We start from the raw sequence: 21,679 nt of genomic DNA, 5'->3' as shown, positions 1-21,679 counted from the left end.
AGCACCTTGTGCCATGCTTCGGGCAACGGGTTTTGCGCCTTCGAGAAATTGGCAAGCGGTTAGTTTTTTCAAACTGGCAGTATATTTGGCGTCAATGAGATATGGGGTAGAAAACTTGTTTAAAATGGATAGAAAGAGCCCTTTGGGCTTTTTAATTGTCATACATATATCAGATGAGACTTTAGAAAAGTAATTCATATGTTCAAACTGATCTTTTCGGGACCCTGTTGCAATGCTCCTTCCCTTCACCCGGGGGGGAGGGGGGGGATGTTGCGTGACGACACAAAGCTAGTAAACGGTTTTGCGTGCTTAGGAGGATATATAGAAGAGAACGTTTTCATACTTGACCTCTTGTTTGTCCAGACAATTTGTCCATCTTCTAGTGTGGAAACGGCCAATATTAAAAAAACACTTTTATTGTTTTGTCATTACGAAATGTTGCTGAACGCTTTTTTTGCTTTTTTGTTGCCATCTCTGAACGCTCTCTTGATACAGAACCGTCATTCATTGGTTGGATGGGAGGCCAGCTTTTTGAAATTGCCAACACCAGAATCCTGGAAAAAAGTCAATTTCATGCCCTGCTATACCTAATACGCACTAGTACTGGGAAAAATTTTCATATGGTTATACAACACACTGTTCACAATCATTTTTCGCAAGACCGCCAAGATCGAGCGCTTACCGGTTCGGGTGGCCATCTTGGTTTCATATGTAAAAAAACGTACTGAGGGGGCAAACGTCGGGATTTATAGTGGTGGGGTAGGGAGGGAGGCTTCATACCAAACCGTCCCTCGCCCCCTAAGTAGAATTGACACTCATCCAAGATGGCAGCCCGTGACGCAAAGTATTCGATCTCGACAATCTAACGGAAAAAATAGGGGAATGAGGACAGTCTAGTTATATAACGATCTATTTCATTGTCTATCAAAGCAAATACGTGAATTTGGTGCTCCGCTAAAAAAGAATAGGGATTTCGACATTTTAAATGGAATTAAAAGGTTATGAGATATTCAGGATAACACTGTGCTTCGTAGAAAACAACGAAGATGGATGGGTTTCCTGTGTTATCAACCACAGACTCGTACAAAATCTCCGGTCTGGAAGGGTTCTTTGGTGGTGGGACGATCATACCAGAGTTACCTGCACAATATTTCCCAACCAGGACCCTCGCAAGGTACATAAAGCGGCCCCCAATCTCACCCTTTGCATATCCAACTGAGTAAGATGCGTCTCTGGCAAAGTACAGACCGCGCCCATAGGCTGTTCCTGGAAGGAAAAGAAACAAACTTCAGTCACGAGTGGCTATGAATGGTCTTCCATATGAACTGTAACATAACTTTCTTTTGAAAACCTAAAAAATAGCCCTCAACCTTGTTAGAACTGCCACTGTGCAACTCCCATTTTTTGCTTTTTTACCAGCAGCAGTTTTCCTTACTATTATAATAATTAATAATAATTAATGATAATAATAATGATAATAATAATTATTATTATTACTATTATTATTATTATTATCATTATTATTATTATTATTATTGTTATTATTAGTATTATTATCATGATAAGGAAATTCAGATTAAAGATCAAATTCTTAAAAACTTATACCTTACTATGATACCATGACAGACATGTTAATAAAAACCACATTAATACTCTAAAAAGTAAAGACTAAAATAAAAACACCCTTTAAACAAAAACAGACCAAACATTTTTAGTCTCAACTTCTTTTTCGTGTCTACTTTTTGGGGCGTATATTAATGGGAAACTAGACTTCTTCCTTACACCCCTGCCCAAAAAAGCACTTACCGTGTACCCCACAAAAGTTTTTGTTGAACCCCTCTGTGTTTATTGCACATATATTCTTAGCGTCGGTTCCATGAAAAAGCTGTCGTTCGTTGTTTCCTCCATTATCTTTGTCTATTTTCTGCTTCTGTACCATGTACTGCTTGTAAAGATGAGGATTCTGAACTCGCACGATTTTCTTAATCTGCACTCCGCCACCGGTTGCTTGAAATTTGCTCATGATATTTTGGTACTCAGAGGAGCCTGGGTCGAGAGTCACAGCGTGTACTGTCATGTCAGGGTGTGGCATTGGAGCCCATGTGCTTGGAAAAGGTATTGCTATGATACAAAACAGTCGCATTTTTTTCAGTTTTACTTTGCTGCTGAAAGGGTAAATTAGTATTAGCTAATTTAGAGTGCTTTAGATTAATGGTATATTTCAAAATAAAGAATGAGAGTCATAACTGTCACGGGACGTATCTCCCCGATTTTAAAGATATATGGAAAGTTAATGAAAGTTCGATAAATATCAGATCAAAAAGCGTTTTAGGTTACATTGTAACCATTTATTAATAAGTATGAAATAAGATAATAATGCATTTACTAATGAACTTTTATCTTTAATAAGTGTGCTTTCCTGCATCATGCACGTAATCAGATCATGTGCATCATTCTTTAGTTGGGCAATGCCCATCTGTACCCCCATGTACCTTCAAATCATTCTTTGTACATTCTATGACTTTAGAAATGTACTGGTTACGTTAAGAATTTCTCCTTTCGTGTGTTCATAAAGAAATGAGGTTTTTGAGTGGGACACCTTGTCTCCTCTCTTGTCCTCCAAATGAGAATGACATTTTTAGTAATTAACTAAGGAAGTCAAGGTTTTGCGGCTCGTTTTTGTTGGCAAAGCTTTCCGTCTATTTATCTTGTTCTCCCATATGAATATGAGAGTTGTCCCGCTTTTTTTACTATATATATATATATTAACGAAGTTTGTACTTTTGAGTCTTAGCTTCAAGGATCCAAGTAAGTTTAAAGTAACTGTGCAAAAGTGTGTTTCTTTTACTAAACTTCACTTGGCTGCATGGTTAGTTTTCCTTTAGTGGTTATCCTGCTCCTGAACTGAAGAAAAGCTTTTCGAAGAAATTTTGGGTCACGAGTTATTCGTATGTTAATGAAATCGTAAGTGTATTATTAACCAGCGTTGCTAAGTAGTAGGCTTTTTAGAGAGAGAGAAAGTGAACTACAGAAGAACAAGGTTTAGTTGAAGAAAAAAGTTGTGAAGTGAAATAGAAGACCTTAGAAGTTAAAGAGTGTCTTTCTGCTTTGTAATAAAGTAAAAAACACTTAAGCTTGTTTTTGTGGAGAGTTCCTCGTTCCCATCGAGCGAATAATACCGTTTATCATAATTTCCAACGGCAAATCATATCTTTTGCAAGGTAATAAACAGGAATGTGTGTACAGAAGTGAAAGCTATTGTATCAAACACGCATTACATCTTGTACAGTAATTTATCCAAGCCATTCCACAAGATGACGCAGACCCTAAATGATTTTATGGTGTCCATTCAGAATCTATGAACCTTTTTATTATTTCTTTCATATCCTGTCCGATTAATAAACACATTTCGCATATATAAAGGAACTAAATTGGTCCATGACTTAAGCCATATAGGTATGTGCCGCCCCAGAGGGTAAATGACATGTCACGAGGATGGTTTCAGTAATGTCTGTAATGATGGCTCTCAGTAGAAATTGTTTAACTACTTTGTCTAGGTTTTCTAAATTTTTGTCATAATAAAGCTATCTCCAAACGTTAGAACCCTAAGTCTAAGAGTGACTGATCATTAAATAAGGCGGTTTTGTACACAATCGGTCATTCTAGCGTGAAAAAAGTGCAAAAATTCAGTTACTTACCGTTACTATGCATTGCTTTAGTTGCCGGTGTCCGTAGTGAAATTTTATATGAACATGCAAGTGAAGGACGTGCTATGAAATGAAAGAATAACCCATCTTGTCACTAATACAGAAAAGACCACAAAAAAAACCCCTGAATATGGCAGACAGTACTTCCGGCCAACGTTTGAATTAAAATATCCTTGACAGCCTAGTAAACTTTCAAAGCACCAAAGTAATCTCACAAGGATAAGTACTTGGGCGACAACTACCGACTGTTAAAAGTTCTTTGCTTCAGAAGTTAAGGTTGAGGAAAGACCATGAGCTTATCGCGGACGCTGCTAATAGACTATAGTCACTGCTTAAGTGAAATTGGGCTATTAGAGCTGTACTGGCGAAATCCTGCAGCTAATATATCAAGAAAAACGTACCCGAAATTGATTTGATATCCTGCAATGTCTGATCTTATGACACCTTCTGCCCCCGATTAACACAGAAAAAAGGAAGAAAAATAAAGTTTTATATTGCGGAAATCGGCAGTTTCAAATTCACTTGACATGTAAATTCTAGCAGTTTTCGCGGAACAAATTGCATTTGCTTCCGGCGTTCCCGGAAAATCGCGAGGAATTTGTAGTCTCACCAGAGGGCGACCCAGGGGGCGACCTAGGGGGCCCATTTCTAGAAAATTCCCAGCAAATAACGGGCCCGATAAGGCGCCCGGTAAGTCTCCGTAAACTTTTCCGGTGTTACTCGTAACTACCATTATTTTTGATCTCGGTATTTTTCGCGGTAACTTGCCCGGTACTGAACTTACGAGACAGGAATTCGCAAACAAAACAAAATAGCTGCTGAAGGCAAACTTTTTGGTTTGGCAAGGAGACCACACGCTTTTCAAAAACTAGGTACCGAGTCTTGCCGACATGCCTGATTGAAAAGTCTAGAGCGAATCAGGCCCTCACAATTTTTTTCTCACAAGTTTTTCTAGAGCTGAATAGAGGAGTTCACGCCCATAGTTGCAAAATGGGTAATCCGGGCAAGAAGGAGTGAAATCCAAAGATTTGTATTGGCATTCAAAGCCCGCTAATTCTTCCTGAATTCATATATTTGAAGCTTTCTCTTTAAAAAAAAGTAACTTACGAGTTCAAAGAAGCCATACCTTAAATCTGGAGTGCAAAGAAGTCCGTGATCAGTTTTTAGAAAACCTTGATATTCCCATACAGTTTCTCTAATTCGGCAGTATCAAAATTACAGAAAATGTATGGAAAAATTTTAAAGGTTTTCTAAAAACTGATCACGGACTTCTTTGCACTACAGATTTAAGGCGTAGTTTCTTTGAACTCGTAAGTTACTCTTTTCACATAAAAAGCATCAAATATATGAATTCGGGAGGAATTAGCTGGCTTTGAATTTCTATACAAATCTTTGAATTTTCCGCCATCTTACCCTGATTACCCATGATGCAACTATGAGCGTGAACTCCTCTATTGGATGCAAAAGACCGTATCGACTTTCAGAAAAAGAAACGGAAAATTGTTTTCTTGTTTTCATGCCCTCCTTACGAGCGGCCGTCCGTAAATCGCCTGGTGGTGTGCAAAATGAAAAAATCGTAAATCCGCAAACTTTGTCAGAATATAGGTCTTCGTAAACTTTATTTCAAGAAAAATATCTTTAATTTCAGTTTGATGGGAATTTATTTTACGCGTGCGGCGACCGGTCGCTTTGTCTTGGTTTCAGTCTAACTTCAGTAACTATTATAAGTTTAATCTTAAGGTAGCCTACCAAAATGTTAACAGTTTAATGAACAATGTTGACGAAGTCAAGGAGATGCTAAACAAGAATTTGTTTGATATCTTCTTAATGGTGAGACGAAAATCGACAGCACCGTTTCCTCGACGTCTCTTTCGCAGCAAGGATGTCGTATAGTTCGCAAGGAACGTAAAAAGGGCGCTGGTGGACTTAGGCGTACACCAAAGTAGGTCTGTCCGTGTATAGGACGTCTAAATTGGAACCAACTGATATAGGATCGATTTGCCTCGATGCGCAAGACGTACAACAAATGCCGATTTATTATCTGTGCCTGCTACCGATCGCCAGGTAAATGCAAAGAACAAGACTTTCTAGCATCCATGCCACTGCAGCGGAAACCATGTAGAATTTAAGAAAGGAACCACTATTTCTTGGTGATTTTAAAATGGATTTATGCAACAACATTGCTGAAGGACGAGCACCTAACAGCCGCTTGGTTGATTTTTTGTGAGCCTTTTTGCCTCGCGAAACAACATTCCTGAACCAACTTGTGTCACCTCATCAACAAAAAGCTTAATTGATGTTGCTTGAACTAGTAATCAGCGGTGATTTTCATTCTCTGGAACGTTACAGTTTGGCCTCCCGACTTGATCTAAGTAGTAAGGAAGAACAAACTACCGCGCCCAAAGCCACGATTTGTTGAATATCGTAGCCTTATAAACGTTTTGAACAAGAATTGCTTTTGTCTGATCTCAAAGAGGTTCCCTGGGGAACTGCTTTTATTTGTGATGCTGCAGACGATGCGTGGGCTCATTGCAGTTCCTTATACAAGAATATTCTCGATAAACACGCCCCGATAAAGAAAAAATGGGTACGTGGTGACCAACTGCCGTCGATTTTGCCTGAAATTCAATAACGAGAAATATGACTACGAAAGAGGATGTTTAAGCACCCTAGAACACATCCTTCAACTGAAACGTGGGAATGCTGTAAAAGACAGCGTAACAAAGTCACTTCTCTCAAACGGTGTCAAGGAGTTTTGCGCATACGCAGCTACTGCATCAAAGAACCCATGGGAATTCTGACGGAAAATGAAACCACTCCTTCCAAGCTCACAGTCAAACACACAAAGTAGTATTAATAATTCTTGTCGAGAATGGCTGTGTTATTTCCAATCCCAGTAAACTGGCAGAAATTTTTAATGATAACTTCTCAAATATGGTTCAAGCAGTTCAACTCAGTGCTGAATCCGCAGAATTTTACTACCCACTAAGTTTTAAACTCATAGCAGACAGAGACACACTGGTCAACTTCATCTTCGTGCCTGTCAGTTCCAGCTACGTGAGTACTATACTACACAACCCACATCCTAAGAAGGCTGTTTGGGTAGATGGTATCTCTTCCCGCTTGCTTCGCCTCTCTGCCCCCGGTATAGTGAACGAAATTACCAAATTAATCAACTTCTTTATCAACAGTCAATCCTGGCCACAAGAGTGGAAACGCAGTATCGTGAACCCAGTTTTTAAGAAAGACGAGGACACAAACAAAGCTAACTATCGTCCCATCTCAATTTTGACTGCTTTGTCCAACACCTTTCAAACTTCATCTGTCGTCGAATATGTCAGGAGCTTTAATGCACCATTCTTTCTATTCTGCTTTCCTGAAAATGTCCGAGGACTGGAGGAAATCTCTAGACAAAAGGGAAGCGGTTGTTGCAGTTGCCATGGACTTAGCAAAGCATTTGACTCAATTGATCACAGTCTACTGCTAGCTAAACTTGGCGCATATGGTCTCTCCTCATCGGCCCTGCACCTGATGTCCTCTTACCTGACGGGTCGCAAGCAGAGGTTAAAGTTAATGGGATATGTTCTAGTCACAGAGACGTTAAAGTTGGTGTACCTCAGGGGTCCCTTTTGGGGCCTCTTCTTTTTAACATTTTATGAACGCTTTTAGACGGAATCCATTAGGAAATTGAGTTATTTTAATATTCAGCGGACAAAAACCTTGTACCAGAATAATTTAACGCATATTGCATTCTTTTTTTACATTTTTCAAGGACTGAAGATGTAACTAGTCATCTGTATTAACCCCAAGGAAAATTTCTCATGGGAGCCCGAGAAAATGAATATCAAATTTCACAAGAATTGTGAAAACAAAGGTAAAATTCTGAATGTAATTTTGTGAAATTCTGAGATCTATCATAAGTTATAGTAAAACTATCTCACATCAAGAACTACTTGGGATTGTAAACATGAAAACTCTAGAACACAGGAGACTATGAAGTTCGCTTTTGTTACTTTATAAATCTTTATCAGGGGTTTTTTTTAGGCCGGACGCAGGGCGCAATGTCCGGTTGTTTGACATGTAACGTCTGGTAGTTCACACGAAATAACTAGTATTTTTTAAGTGTGAAAATCGTCTTTTTCCATTTATTAAGCAAAGAAAGACTTGACAATTATTTTACTCACTTAGTTATGTAATGCATACATTCGAAAAAAAAAAAAAAACCATTCGCAGTGGGTGCTCTGGGACTTGAAGTCGATTGTGATGACGCAGACTCCGACCGTGATAGTGACTCAGCCTTTGGATCTGATGAAGATGATCTCTAGAGAGCAGCTCTCTGACTCTAGAGATATGGGATTCGTACACTCTTTCCGACTGGAGTCCGTTTTGGAATCAACTAAAAAGGAACAACTGCAAACTGATAATTATAATTGCCAAATCAGTCAAATATTTCTTTTTTCGCGAGCATTTTTTAACGCCTTAAAAGACCTGTCCGGTTACCGAATTCCGGTCCAGGAAACGCAGGAAATTGCATTTTAGAGAGTCCAGTTTTACAAATTTCCCCGGGGGGGGGGCATGCCCCCGGACCCCCCTAGGAGTTCGTGCCTCCGGCACTCAACGTTCGCGCCAGCGGAGCCACTGCATCCGGTACTTCCAAATGCTGCTCAACGTATAATTTAAAAGGCTGTGGTGTCAATCTTAGCATGCCACGGTTCAACCTTAATTGGATGAAAAACTCTTTTACTTACCAAGCCGCTAAAATCTGGAACTCACTTGAATCCCATGTAAGGAAAGAAAACTTATTCAAGTTCGCGATGTCGCATCGATTAAGAGTAAATCGTTTTAAATACAATTTTTTTAAAATCTTGTTTATTAGAATTGGCTTTTATCTGTTCCATTCTTACTTTCAGTAATTTTTAGTCATTATAATCCTTATATAGTAGCATTTGCAGTTGTACATTTTAGCTTTTTTATGATAAATCTAGTTATATGTATTTATATAAAATATATTTTTAATTCTCTATTCCTTAAGGTTATTTTATGTTAGCACGTTCGTATTTTGAACAACCTTTTTAGCTCAATAGACGCTACGTGGGTAAATAAACTATTGTATTGTATTGTATTGTTGTTTTGTTCGGAGGCTCTCAGATCTGTACAGTACAGCAAATGATCCCCGTAGTGGACCGCAAGTGATCCCCGTTGTTGACCGCAAGTGATCTCTTGAAAAGTAGAGGAATGGAATGGATTTTAGGCATAGATGGTGAATGTGCTGAGAACTTGAACAACGAGTAGAACAATGAAATGGATAAAACTGTAAATGACTGAACTGTTTCTTTTGGCACTTTTTTTTGTCCTTCCTTTTAAGCATTTGATGTTTCGTTGTTGTAAAAAAATCTAGGACTCAGGAAGGACGTTAAGAATGAAACTTGTCTTTCATTTTAACGCCTACGAATAGGGAAATAAGATCACTGTATTTATCACTCTGTAGAGGTTTCCGTTTATTTCGAAATACACTCCTGAACTACAGCTCCTGAAATTGTCGCGCCTAGTGGTAAGGACTCTATTATATGAAAGAAGATCATCGCAGTCAAGTCATGATAAGGAAATACTGCCGCAAACCTGTATATTCAAGAGAGATACAAATTCAGGGAAAGATCGAGAAACAAAAGAACTATTAAGTGGAAAATTTTATATTTATAAGCAAAGAATTTTCCTTATGGGGTTGCCACTTGCGAAATGTCCTTATTCAGGATCTTGTAACTTATGAATGTAGATGTACCTTAAAAATGTTTTAAAAGCGGACTGTTTTCGTGTTTACCGAAAGTTGATCACTTGATCAACTAATAATTTTTGTCGTGATAATAAAGATAATAAACGTGACACAAAGGTGCGATAATTTGAGCCTTGGAGGACCATTTACGGTCGGGGATCATTTGCGGTAACGTACAGATCAGTGTTCAGTACGGGCTCAGGGTGTTCCTAAACAGAGTAACACAGTGACGAGCAACCAGCAGTGACGGATTAACGAGCAAACAAGTAACGTGATAAAAATTCAAGAGATTACTGAAAAAAAAAAGATAAAAAATCGTAACAATGGGTATAATATTCAAATAGTGTTCTTTTTCAATCGTAAAAATATGTACGTGTACAACAGGCAGGATCGATAATCAGGGTACCGTGAGGAGATCGCAAGCAGGGGGGATCAACCCGGCTCCATGGAAATCGAGCCTAGACAGTATTTCCCGACCAGAACTCGGGCAAGATAAACGTAGTGAGCCCCTATTCCGGCACCCCCTGTATATCTTACTGAGAAAGATGTATCTCTGGCAAAATATACACCACGTCCGTAAGCTGATCGTGGAAGAAAAGAAATGTTAGTTGTTAGTTACAGAGTTATGATAATGCTCTGCCTTCCTCTTTTCCAAAAATGAGATAAACATACCCGTCTTAAAAAGTACCAGGTGAAGTAGCAGGTGATGTTAGCAATTGTACTGGTGAGTGGGTGTTTACCTCATCAACACGAACAAGGTTTGGAGAAAAAAGTATCGATACTTTTAAACAAAAACAAACGAGAAATGTATTGAGTCCAAAGGTCAAATCTACCTGACGAAGCATGTGTTGCTCCCCTTGTGCCAGCGTGTGTCCTCAGAATTCTCCCTTCGCCCTAAAAAGACCAGCGCTTGCTGTGCAAGCTATAAATTTTGCAATAACGTTACATTTTGCTCGATCTGTAATGGACGTGTCCTTCAAAAAAGTGTGATCACATGAACATGGGCAGATTTGGAAGAAATAGAAAATTATAGACATTTTAACTCAGATGATTGGTTTTGCGTCCCAAGGAAAAACTCTTTTATAAAGTCGTGAATTGAATTAGCCATCAGCTCGAGTACACTTCTTTCCTAGAATTGTACTAACCACAGTGCCCCACTAAAACTCCTATTAAATCCCTGTGCGTTTATTGCACGTATGTTTTTAGCGTCGGTTCCATGGAACAGCTGTCGTTCGTTATTTCCCCCATTGTCTTTAGCCATCTTCTACTTTCGCACCATGTACTGCTTGTAAAGATGAGGATTATGGATTCGCTCGATTTCCTGAATTTGCATTCCGCCACCTGTTACTCGAAATTTGCTGGCGACATCTTGATACTCAGAGGAGCCTGGGGCGAGAGTCACAGTATGCACTGCCATATCAGAACTTGGCATTGGAGCCCAGGAGATTGAAACAAAAATTTCTTTGGGAGAAAGAAAAAGTTGCTTTAAGTTTTAATTCGCTGAAAGAGTGAATAATTGATTTATGGTGTGTCTGGATGGTACCTTTAAAACAGGAAAGCAATTATCTGCGAATTGTAACTCGAAAAATGTACTGCAGGAATCTACAGCTCTGACTGCTCTGGATGGTGTACCGATATTTTTATGTCTAGCGAGTTGTGGGTTTAAGCTTTAACCCTCGCGGAGTCAAAAGGATTTAGAAGTGTGCACAACTTGCTTAATGAAATGTACAAGACTGTTAACTCAGAACTGTCTCACGAAAAACCATTCAAGATCAGTATTTATTATATGGCTGAATCCGCGAGCGAGCTTGATGAAGCGAATCCTGGGAATCCTGTTGCCCGAACGGGCAAGATGAGCCCATTTTGCGCGCTTGGGATTTCTCGCGTTGGTCCTGCAAGCAAAAGTTTTCTTTTTGGCCGTATAATAAATCCTTTATTAACCATGCAAGCTTGTTGGGTCAAGATGGCTGAATGTTGCCCTCCTTTTTTTGCGTTTGACCTTGTTAACTCCGTCTCGGTCAAAAACAAAAAAAACGCAAAAAAGAACTTGACTAATATTCAGCAGCCATCTTGAGCTAACGCTTGGTCAATTCTCTAACCTTCTTCAGCTACCTTGATCTTTCTGGAAAGTGTAATTTTCTCACCATTCTGCATGCCGTGGCCAGTGTTATGACAAAGTTTTCTGATTGTAAAGATATCTGTACTGTGGATTGTTCCTTGCTGTGCGCCATCTCAAGCTTTCCATTTGTCTTCGAGCTAAACACTTTTTTCTTGCCATGTATTTCATAACTCCATTGTATGTTTTTTGAAACCATTATCCCCTCCTTGTCCTCCTGTATCTTCTTGTTTTTCTCGTCAATAGTGTGCCATATCTTCCCGACCGTACCTGCCCAGCTTCAAGTGGATCACCTGGCACAACTATGCAATCCATATCATCATCAATTTCAAGTCTGACGTCACGGTGTTGGGCTTTTCTTCTCAGATTTTTACTCTGCTTTTGCGTCAATTCACGGACGGTTTCGTTTTTGACTTTTTGAGTGGTGCAAGCTTTGGAGAAACCCTTCTTCTAACTTTCCACAGCTTTATTTACACTCCTCTTATCCTTTCCTGTCACAGAAATTTTCACAGAATAATCACCTGTTAAACTTAAATTTGTTTCACTATTTCCTGTCAGCATAACAGCTTTACAAAAGGAATCAGTTTCCTGGTCGTTCGTATTATGGACTACCGCCCGCTGTTGCACTTGACAAAAATCCGGAATCATTTGAGCGGGAAAGACCACAATGCGCAGGTGGCGAAAGGTTTTACAAGTTTTGCTGAATGAATCCAGAGCTTTGAATGTTACTTGTGCCGAGGCAGCCCAAACGCACTATGTGTGGGTTCGGGCTTTAGAGGTCATTTGGTCGGAATATACTAGAATTATTAGTGTATTATACACTGATGCTAAATAAACGCAAAAATCTTAAAGATATTAAGTCTTCTTGTTTATCTATCTGTACTAGTAGCCTTTAAGATAACGAAGGTCGATATTTCTTGCATTATGACATGTGATTCGGGCCCTTATTGTTCGAATTCTATCACATGTATTCGAATCCACAACGCTAAGAAAAAAAAATCATGATCACGCGAAATATTGATTCAAAAAGCTCCCTTACCTTTAGGTCATAGCCACTTTGTGTCCTACGGCCGGTTTAAACGTCGTTTAGTCGACTTTCTTTCCATCAAGTACTGAACACTATCATGAATCAGTACTCGATGGAAAGAAAGTCGACTAAACGGCTGAAATGCCTCGTTTAAATGATCCTTGTTGCACTTGTGAAATCTTTGTCAAAAAGTATACTTCAATTTACGATAAATGTTTCCATTAAAGCGAAATGGCTCAATCTTCGTAAGCCTTGGTTTACTAAAGGTCTTGTTAAATCCACAAGGAAGAAAAATATGTTATATAAGTCTTTCCTTAATAACCCTAACTCTTCCAATGAAAATGCATATAAGTCGGACAAAAACAAACTTACTCATTCTCTTTGAGCTGCTAAGCGTTCATATCATGAAAAACAAATTGAAAAGCTACAAGCTACTTGCAAAGTTTCTAATAGAAATAAAGGAAAGCGTGGTTTACCATCCCATCCAAAGGAAATAGCTAATCTATCTGGCAAATGATTTTACGAACATTGGCCCCAATTTAGCTAGCAAAATTCCCGCATTAAATCAAAGTCGTATAATTCTATTTTACCCCCAAAACTAGTAAATTCAATATTTCTAGATGCTGCAAATGAGCAAGAAATTATTGAACTATGTAGCACTTATCGTTCAGGTACTGCTGTAGGTTATGAAACATTTCTATGAACCTAATTAAAGAGTCTATTGATATAATTATTTTACCTCTTACCTGCATAATTAACTTAAACATCACCTCTGGCATTGTACCAAAACAATTGAAAATTGCTCGAGTCATTCCTATATTTAAAGCTGGTAAGAAGGACATATTTAAAAACTTAACAGACCCGTGTCTGTTTTACCAGAATTCTCTAAGATCGCCTAGAGAGAGTAATGTACAATCGTCTTTTAAGGTTTCCTAATAATCGTAAAATTCTCTCTGACAATCAGTATGGTTTACCCTATAGTTCCAGGAAGCCTATAGTTTATAAGCCTCCGGCTTCTATATAGACTTCCTTGTCATTGCCACGTTAAACATTTGATCTTGTAAACAATTTAGTTAGAATATTGTATATTATCTTTAATGTATTATAAATTTCTGCATACTGTTGTTGTATTTCTGGTCAATGGCATGCAAAAATGAATGAATGAATGAATCCTAGCTAACCGGGCTGGCTCGGTTGTCATGTAATCCCAAAGTTAATTTTTGCTGCGTTTAACTAGGGTGCCGAGATCACATACGCCTAGAACAGAGACGCCCAAATGCACGCTCCCACAGCGTCTTGTTAGGTAGATGTCACAAAAATGTCTGGAGAGGTAGAACAGCAAAGGGCAAAACAGTTTTTCTTTTTCGCTTTTCTTAAAGTAACATTAAAAAAAATTCCCTATGAAAAACTATAATAAAATTAAAAATAACTTTACTGTTTATAAACCTCGCGATGCTTCTTATTGTTCTAACTGAGTAATAACATTCTCTTAATTTATAACAGAGCGCCTTTTACTGCTTTAAAATCTGTGATCGAGGTTCCTCTATGATCACCTTGATTCAGAGATAAGTAAAGTTCAACGTCCATTAGGCAGCCAGTATATATTTAACCCTTTCACTGCCAAATTTAGCCAAAAGCAAATGTCGAGCAAAGTTTCCAAATTCATCTTGTGAAATTTTGAAAAACAAATAGCACACGGTGAAAGCACTACTGAAGAGATTTCATTTGAATGGTAACACCATAGGATTTCATCCACAGACTCAAAAGTTAGAACTACATACTAAAATAAATAGTGCCATGTGAAAGTACTGCTGAAGAGGTTTCATTAGAATGGTAACACCATAGGATTTCATCCACAGACTCAAAAGTTAGAACTACATACTAAATAAATAGTACCAGGTGAAAGTACTGCTGAAGAGATTTCATTTGAATGGTAACACCATAGGATTTCATCCACAGACTCAAAAGTTAGAACTACATACTAAAATAAATAGTGCCATGTGAAAGTACTGCTGAAGAGGTTTCATTAGAATGGTAACACCATAGGATTTCATCCACAGACTCAAAAGTTAGAACTACATACTAAATAAATAGTACCAGGTGAAAGTACTGCTGAAGAGATTTCATTTGAATGGTAACACCATAGGATTTCATCCACAGACTCAAAAGTTAGAACTACATACTAAATAAATAGTACCAGGTGAAAGTACTGCTGAAGAGGTTTCATTAGAATGGTAACACCATAGGATTTCATCCACAGACTCAAAAGTTAGAACTACATACTAAATAAATAGTGCCATGTGAAAGTACTGCTGAAGAGGTTTCATTTGAATGGTCACATCATAGGATTTCATCCGCAGACTTAAAAGTTAAAGTCACCTTACACCATCGAGCACTCTGGCAGTGAAAGAGTTAAAGTCCCCAATTAATTTTAGAAAAGAATGGAAAATTAAACCTCTATTAAGCGGCTGCAGCCACCTTTTAGCCTTCCGTACAAGAGTTCTCTCATTGTTGTCACCTCTATTAAGTGGCCATCAAGTGCTTGATACACTTAGTTCAAGAATATGATAAAGGAAATTAAAATACATTCCTGGATAGAGGTGACGACCGATTGTGGACCAGTCATAATAAAGCTCCCTTCGCGTGTTTGTTTCAAAATAAAGTGATGTTTCCGCTAAAGATTAATATACTAGTTTATGACGAACCTCTATTAAGCGGCCAACCTCCATTAAACCACAATCAGGGACAAAAGTAGTTGACACACTTGTTTAAAACGGGTGCTTTTAACAAACATTTAATTCATTTATTATTTCATTCTTTTTAAACGCCGTAAATCCCCTCACCCCCCGAATCAATGTTGTCTGAAGTAAAAAAAAAGACTTGAGGGTCCAAAATTCAACATTGATTTTGGGGGGAAGGGGTTGGGGTAGACAGGGGAAGGGGATAAGTATATCCACTATGCAAAAAAGGGGCCATTTTATGGAAGTGTGTCAACACTTTTGTCCCTCATTGTCTGAATACAAAATTGTGCTACTGCACACAAGTTGAGCCGTGCATGACACTGATTTTAACTGAAATTAAAGGAAACAATGACATAATTATGTTATTGGTGGTGGGGGTGACATTGACTTATTCACGACCGAATTGTAGGGCCAATTCGAATTACGTGATGACGTAATAGAAGGGCTGCGATATCCAGAATTAACGTCGATATGGTTTACAAGCTGAAAACTGACGCTGAAACTCGCGCACATGAACAACTTTTGACGAATTTCAAGGGTATGCGTACTGAAAATATTTTTAGTAAAGTGAATCTTTCTCGTTCTTCACTTTATCCGATTGTTAAGGCGCAAACAATCATGGGTAGGGTAAGGATTGACACGTAGTGGAGATAGTCACTGGTCGGCCACGGAACTATGGAGCGTTAGTGAGGAGCGGCCGTCACTGCGCTCAATATCGAAACTACGGAAAAGTGAAGGTAAATTCATGGCCAATTGAATAAAAAACTGAGGACAGCGTAGCAAACATTGCAAGTGTACACGAAAACAATTACTTTCAATCCCACCTCGTGACACCCTGTGTGACATGATAACGCAACGCAAATAGCGTGACATGAGCGCATATGTCTGTGTATTTGGACAGCATTTCTTAAGCGAAACCCCGTGTTTTTGGCTATTGTCGGCAGAGAAAATGAAAAGAGAGCTTTGAAACGTGAACTGGTATTTGACTCTCAAAGAAAACAACAGCTCAAACTGAGGAAAACACTGCCTCCTTCGTGTTAAAACGGTTAACCACGTTTCGGCAAACGGAAAGTAACATTAGTCTGTTATGACCTCTTAATAACGATATGTATTCTCGTGGTTAACCGTTGAAACTGCTTATTTGCACCACATCGCTGGAATTTTTCTCGCCAAGAATACGTATTGCGAAGCACTTTCTACATAGCGGAATCTTCTTTTGCCTTTTGTGAGGAATTAGCGCATAAAAAAGGAAGATTTTCCAGCGCACGGCCGTCATCGATCAAGTGTTATCCCGCTTTCCTTGTCATCAAGTGAACTTCTGGGCCAAAGTAATTGCTGTTTTGGCGATGATACAAACTGGTGTGTCTATCTTGAAAACAATTTCTTTGGCATTCTGTGATTTACGAGCAGGGAAATGAAATAGTTGTCCATCCAACATCAATAGAAAATCATGCCACTGAAAAAATGGCAGGCGGTCATCTAAAATCATTACAACTAAAGTACATTCCTAACCTGGTCTAACCTGTTCGACGGCTACCTACGCTAAAGGTTTGGATCAGTAAGGTTTGAAAAGGTCTCCAAAAAAAAAAAAACATATAGATATATATATAGGACATAGCACAAACGGCTGGCTCATCATTTCATGTCCTTTCACTAATGGCACAAGTCAATGTCAAAAATAATGCATGTCCCCTCCGTTACTTTGCAGCACTTCATTCGCTTAAGTTAACCATTTACCAGAACAATTTTCATTGTACCCTAGTGTTTCCATCCTTTTTCCACTATTGATAATACTTGCGAGAACATTACATCCGCAGCAACGGCATTGATCACAACACAAATGATTTCCTCTCGACCCGACAGGGTATCAGGAACGCGCGCGGGAGTGCAAGATTAAGTAATGACATACGCTTCGTACATTTTACTCTACGTATACTACAAATCAGGACGAAACTTTACAAATTGTTGTTTATAAACAAACAATTTCGCCCATAGAGTAACGTCATCGCACAAAAATTCAGCAGCGTCAAAACGCTAGCCGGAAAACACAGATACATGTTTCAGACAATCAGGGACAAAAGTAGTTGACACACTTGTTTAAGACGGGTGCTTTTAACAAACATTTAATTCATTTATTATTTCATTCTTTTTAAACGCCGTAAATCCCCTCACCCCCCGAATCAATGTTGTCTGAAGTAAAAAAAAAGACTTGAGGGTCCAAAATTCAACATTGATTTTGGGGGGAAGGGGTTGGGGTAGACAGGGGAAGGGGATAAGTATATCCACTATGCAAAAAAGGGGCCATTTTATGGAAGTGTGTCAACACTTTTGTCCCTCATTGCAGGTTAAGCGGCCACCTGCCAGTACCCGAGGGTGGCAGCTTAATGGAGGTTCAACTGTCATTAATTTCACTTCTGCCACTAGTATTCTATTGTTACATATTATATCCACTGCTGTGGCAATGACATCGGAGCTGTCATAGCTACGATATGACGCCAGTACCAATTATACTTGCAGCAATATTTCTCACTGGGAACTGTTCTTACAAAATCGTCCAGGGGAGCTCTTTCCTCCAATAGTCGCCTCGATGTTCGTGAAGTTAAAACGGAACTGTAAGAGCGTTATCGAGATATTTTGGGATGAAGTTTTTATTGTTAGAAATAAGGTGAAAAAGGAAAATCTTGATGTTTAGTCGTAATCTGAAGAAAACGGAGCGCTTTTGACATGCAATTTCACCTCACAGTAGTTTCAATCTTATTAAAAACGTGTATGAAAGATCATGGAGATAGCTCTTGCCTATTGCTATAAGGAAGGATTTGATTAGCGCTCGATCTTGTTAGGGGTTTCGTAAACATTTCGGTCTACTTAAACAAATAAGTGAATAATTTTTAAACCCCCCGTTAGATTTTTTTAAGAAAATTATGATTCTTCTCGTAATTCAAACTGAGAATTAGTCAGCCAATTCACTTTCAGAACCATTGCTGATGCGTGTTCTGCCACACTAGGAGCGGAGGTGATTCTAGAAAGTTATGCGGAAGTTTATTCTAATCAATTCATGACTGGAAATAGCCTACTCCAGCTAGTACAGTGAAGTACAGTGCTCAACAAAAAAAAAAATCAGCATATGATACCCTTCCCTTATAACCAGAAACTCATCACGTGCTAGGCAACCACTTTCTCGTGTGAACGTAACTGAATTACTACGCCGTCTTCTGGTTAAAATAGAAAATATTTATCTCTTCAAAATAATAATAATGATAAAAAACATGGAAACGTCTTTAAAAACTGGCTTTGCCCAAATTTTCTCTTGCTGCCCAAAAAATCTGAGTTGTCCAAACTTTGGGGGGGCTGCAGCCCCCCTCGCCTCCCCGGCCCGTACGCCTATGCCGAGTAGTAACTGTAAGAAGTTGCTCAGGCAAATTTGCCGGTTTGTTGAGCTGCTTAAATATAGCAAACTGATTTGGACGTTTTGTAAAGAGAAATTAAAAAGATATAAGATATTCAGGATAGCACTGGGTATCGTAAAAAACAACGAAAATGGCTGGGTCTCCTGGGTCATCAACCACAGAGTCGAAAAGAATCTCGGGTCTGGAAAGTATCTTTGGTGGAGGTATGATCATCCCAGAGTTGCCTTGACAATATTTCCCGACCAGTACTCGGGCAAGGTAAACGTAGTGAGCCCCAATCACGGCACCCCTTGCATATTTAACGGAGAAAGATGCATCTCTGGCGAAATACACACCGCGTCCATAGGAAGTTCCTGGAGGAAAGAAAATTTAAAGGAGTTATTGCTCTAGTCCAGTCAATTTTTGAGGCTCAACATCAAACTCGTTGCAAAAGAATTGTTTTCAGCGCCATTTAAGTAGGTGCGGACTATCTAGTAACTTACTTAAAATCCCTCCATAATCCGTTCGGTAAAACATGTTAAAATTAAGCGTTAAACATTTTGAGCTTTTAACGCAGGACACCCACGTTAGTAGAAATTATACGTTCAAACGAAAAATGCACAAAATCAGTTTGCTACTTTGACGAAACCTTTATAAAAAGTGATAGCTTCTACCTAGTTTTCGCTTCTTTTTAAGCGAAAAGGATAAATATTAAACACTGTTGGCTATTTCACAGAAAGCCCATGCTCTTTTCAAGAAACCTTAAAATAACAGGGGGCCTACAAAGTAACAGAGTGAACTGTTAGCTGTAAAATAACAACAAATTTAGTCGTAAGGCTTTAAATCTGAAAAAAATGAAAGCCGTTACTGAATTATTAGCTTGGAAAATGTAAATCCTTTTTTTTAAATCAGATTTCTGTTAGCTGCAAGGGTAAGAAAAATATATATCTAGCTGGATTTTAGCCTGCGAGAGCAGACGTTTCTTTCGGCAATTGTTTCACCGTCCGTGAATAATAAAGGGTAACGGAACATTCATCGCATGAGAACTTTGGTTCCAGCAAACGTTTGTTTTAAGCAAAAGAAATAGTAATATATAGATTTAGCAAGGGCTAAAAGCGAGGCTCCCATTAATAAATTTCTAATTTAAATCAAACAACAAACTTATATTCCTCAATTCAGTTAACTTTAGAGCACATTCATGAGACTTTTCAGGGAAAGGCTAAGTGATGTTAGAGAAAAATAATTTGCAAACAGCCCAAAAGTGAACCAAATCTTACATCGAGTTGATAACCTCATATGTAAACCCAAAAACTGGCAATCATCTTCGATCACATTTATTAAGAGTCATAATGGTTCTTGATCACCGTAGATTAATTAGGCCTGGAAAAAAAATCCGGCCAAATTTTCTGCGTTCGACAAGTTTACTTTACAAAATCTTGCCAACAAATCTGGGTGCGGGTAAACCAACCTTTTATATCATTTATACATCACATCTGAGGTGAAACAGTACTTCGAGACACTGTTTTTATCATACAGACCTCAGACAGAATGCAGTAGTTCACAATTTTGCAATAAAAATTTCTGTCATTCAGTATTCAGGACGATCGAAGCACGTGTGGCCTTTAGCTAAACCGTTAAAAAAATTCCAAAATCACCTATACGACCAGCCGGTTCTCACTTTTGCAGTGCGAGCTGTGGCGAGTGTTTGAATGAACATTAACAGAGTTACGCTCCATCATAATAAAGAATTTTTTATGTTTATTTTTTATTATAAAATGGTTTAACGCGCGGCATTTTGAGTACTCCTGGAAGCGTTGTTCACTGAACGACTGAAAACAATCGGCACAGCGATTAAAATTACAACAATCAACAATCAATTATAACAATCAGTAAAAGAAATACAATTCGGTGAAACATATACAGAGACAACAATTTCCATTCAGGAAGACAAGTATTAAAGTGTCTCTAAAAATCCCGAGTCTTCGAGCTTAAAGCTTAAGTTCATGTTTTAAGCCGGCTAGCTTCCCGGTGTTTGCTTTTTTCAAAGACGAACTCCGGGCAAGAAAATCGATCAAAGGTTTCTTTTACAGCCAGAAATATAACTAAATATTCTTTGGAACGTTTTCTCTCTATTTGCTGTGAGAAAATGTCTAAAGGCTTTTTGTGCTTCATGTTCCTTTGCATATTACGAAAGTTATTGATGTTGGCGGAGTCTCGCTTTGGGCGAGCTCTGTTTGCTGTGACACAAAATAATCACAAACCCATTATGGGATATTTTAGCCACGGGAGTGGCCGTTATTAAATTAAAGCATATAAAGCTGGGAAAACCAGATACACAAGAACATTATCCCAGTAAAGGTGAAGGCACTCCCGCTGCAGCCCAGAGCAAGGAACGAGTGAAAGGGCCGCCCCACCCAAGGCCAAAGCAAGACGACCGCCAACAGAAACTACTGGTACCTACAAATAAAAATGTACAATGAAAAAAGGTGTCGACCGCCTGATACGACTACTAGCTGATACTGATACTGATACTGTCAACTAGCGCCATAATGGCTCACGTGTGTTCATAGTAATAGGACATTTTATACGGCATTCGCTGTCACTGTCACTTACTGCTTAGTCCCACCAGTTTAGCTCAGTGGAGGTTATGCAAGTAAACATATAGAAATAGAATGGTAAGGCTGTTTTCAAAGCCCTGCTTACTGAGAGGGATCAGTGCAACCAACAGAAATGTATAAAGTTTGAATGAATGTGAGGGGTGTACTGGCCCTTGCTCACACTGTCATCGTATCTGATGCAGATCAAAAAGTGTGAATCACTTACCTAACAGTTTAAAAGTTAAAATGAATGAGATAACTGTACGGCCCTTGTTCACACAGCCATCATAAATGCACTTATTCACTAAGCACTGGGTAGCTTATAACAAACCTGA

At 38.7% G+C, this 21,679-nt stretch overlaps 1 pseudogene; it reads right to left on the bottom strand.

The window, feature by feature from the left end:
• Window positions 1-927: 927 nt before the first annotated feature.
• The window catches only part of LOC140945194 (uncharacterized), a 34,839-nt pseudogene continuing 14,087 nt past the window's right edge, over window positions 928-21,679 (bottom strand).

This window comes from Porites lutea, chromosome 8, assembly GCF_958299795.1.
Source record: "Porites lutea chromosome 8, jaPorLute2.1, whole genome shotgun sequence".
NCBI lineage: Eukaryota > Metazoa > Cnidaria > Anthozoa > Scleractinia > Poritidae > Porites > Porites lutea.
This window is presented reverse-complemented; position numbering and strand designations above follow the sequence as displayed.